At 38.5% G+C, this 2,813-nt stretch overlaps 1 pseudogene; it reads right to left on the bottom strand.

The window, feature by feature from the left end:
* Nucleotides 1-917: 917 nt before the first annotated feature.
* LOC138164157 (2'-5'-oligoadenylate synthase 1-like) lies at nucleotides 918-2,036 on the bottom strand (annotated as a pseudogene).
* Nucleotides 2,037-2,813: the final 777 nt, after the last annotated feature.

The following is a 2,813-nucleotide window of genomic DNA, read 5'->3' as shown; positions in this document are numbered from 1 at the left end:
ACACACACACACACACACACACACACACACACACACACACACACACATATATATATATATACACATGCCAGGCATTGTGTTAAATGCTGGAAATACAAACAAATAAAAAAATTACCTCAGGGAGCTCACAGTCTATTAAACTGCAGTGTCTAAAAAGTTTGAGAGACATAATTTCTGGGTAATTGGTCATTTTACAATAAGGTTAGTATGCTATTGATAATAGAGGTCAGTGATACTCTCAAATGCCAAAGAAACCTCATGGCAGTGGGCTCACAGTTTATATGCCCTTGGAAGAGCAGGTGTTCCTAAAGGTAGCAATCAACTGTGATTGGTTAATAATAAATGAGAGAATGAATATTATAATAAATGTTGGCTATATCACAATGAGGATCTTGGGGGACTTGGACTTAACAATTTCCATATCACCTGTCTGACAAAAGGAAGAAGCCACATTTTCCCAAACCTCTCTGGGTAAATACAATGAACAGGAATCCACCCATTAGTTTAAACCTGGAATTTCTTTTCCTGGGTAAGGCTTTGAGAAAGAATTTCTACACTGGTTGATTTCTAGATAAGAAAGTCAAAAAGGAGAATAATATTGGTCCTGATTCAATAATTAGTTATTAATACAATAGAGAACTAATCATTTCTCCCGAGGGGAGACATCACCCTATAACTACACACAAATGAGATATAGAAGGAGAAATCAGAGGTGGCTTGAACTTCTAGCTGCAGCACAGCCTAGGGGTTGTGGTTGCAGGATTACAGCATCCCACATCCAGAGTTAGAAGATCCTCTGTTCTGTTTGGCTCAAACCAATCTTGTTCACTTAAAGATATTATCCCCATAAAGACATCACTACATGTTTCTGATGAAACTGTTGCACTTAAAAACCCACACCTGCTTCTAATTTTCTTTTAATTAAAGAATTTGAAGGTTGGAAAGGACTTCAGTAGTGCTCTCTTCCAATGCATGTTGTTCTCCCTCTGAGGTGACTGAGAACCATAGTGTGCGGGGAGCAGACAGAGAATTGTGCAGTGAGACTCCCCTTCAGTAGGTGGTTTTTTGGATGTAACAATTGCACACTGGCTGTACCACTGGCTGTGAATGAAGAAAGCCTCTTCTGAGTAATATGATGGAGGAAAGCCCTTGCTTGCTTTAAAGGTCTGCTCCACTGGCACATTCCATGGCTGCACCCAGCTCCCATCCCCATTTTGAAAGCATGGGACGAGCTTCTCCTGCCAACTTGTCAAGCTTCTCTTGCCAACTTGTCTCACTGCCATCAACTTCCACCCTCTACATCACCAGTTGGGTCAGCTGGGTTCAGGATCACTAGCCTTGGTTTTTTCAGCCACAATTTCAGGTACTCTCCAACAGCCTGATTCTGAAAGTCATATTTGATGGTCCAGTAGACCAAGAGCTTTTGGTAATTCTGGATCAGGTAAAGGACTGTCCTGAAGCCTTGAGCTGTGATGAAATCAGTTTCCTGGTTCCCTTGCTCCCAGGCATAGATAGTCAGAAGCTCTAAGGCATACTGAGGGGGAAGTGTCTCCATTTTGTCATTGCACGTTCTGTACCAGTGTTTCACCAAATGGACCAGACTTTTGAGCTTGGTGCAGTGCTGTTTGAGGAAGTGCTTCTAGAGCTCTGTGAAACAGGTGGAGAATTCTCCCCCAGTATAGGATTCCCTTATAAGCTCAATGTAGACCTGGGGGTTAGGTCTGAAGCCTTTAGTCACCTGTCCTAGTTCAGGGGAAAAAGTCAGCACTCCAAACTTCAGAGTATACAGGCAGGTTACAAACAGAAGTTACAAGATAGAGAAACATTTCAGCAGACAGGCCTCCAGCTGTCTAACAATTCCATCCATACCCAGTCAGTTACCAAAGAGGGAAGCATCAACATCTAGATTTTCAAAGCCGGGGGGCTTTCAAAGGCTGCCCAGAGTCTCATCTGGTCAAATCACACATCACTTCTCAAAGTGAGCTCCCAAATACTAAATTTTTCAAATAGAATTTTTCATTACCTAATTTTTCCATTTTGATATAAGATTTATTTTTGAAATATGTTTAATTTCCTTTTATGAAGTTTTATTTACTTTCTCTTCTGAAACAATCAATTGGGTTTCATTTTGAATACTATTTTATTTGTCAATTTCATTGGTTTTAGGTTTTTTCCCCTCTTTTTATCATTTGTATACTAAATTTCTCTGTGTTCAATCCATTGTACCCATAGGTTGCAGTTGTACATTAGTACTTATTATTCTATTGTGCCAAAGTAAATAGTGTCATTTAATCGCTTGTTGATGTACAAGTGGAATACGAATGTTGTTAAGTTGTTTATTTTCCTGTCTGCCTTCCTGATAGTTGCTGGAGGTATTATTCATACTAATTTTTTTTTAATTTCTTGTTGATATTCTCTGAATATGTGTTGTTTTGGAATTTGGCTCACTTGTTTTCATTAATTAGTGGATAGCCCTCTGGTGATTGGATAAATATTGGCACTATGTATTCATACTATAAAATTATGCTGCTTATGCTAGAAAATGCTTTCGTTTGAAAGCTGATATTCATAGGGAATTACAAGTGATGGGAGTAAATATATAGAAATCTTGACTGACATAATGAAATTGTTTGTGGATTGTAGAAATAACCTATACTTGCACAAAGTCAGAACAATTTAGTAAGAATGTCCTCTGATACTAAGCATAATTAACAAAAATGCAGATATTCGATTTTTAAATTGGAAATTGGTTAACAATAGTTCCTTGGTAGTGGAAGAATACTGAATCAAAAGTGCAGCAATACTGAATATAG

Source organism: Petaurus breviceps, unplaced genomic scaffold (assembly GCF_028583685.1).
Source record: "Petaurus breviceps papuanus isolate PSGF00001 unplaced genomic scaffold, PetGlider_PUasm1.0 189, whole genome shotgun sequence".
In the NCBI taxonomy this organism is placed as follows: Eukaryota; Metazoa; Chordata; class Mammalia; order Diprotodontia; family Petauridae; genus Petaurus; species Petaurus breviceps.
The sequence above is the reverse complement of the archived record's forward strand: the minus strand, read 5'-3'. Positions and strand labels throughout refer to the sequence as shown.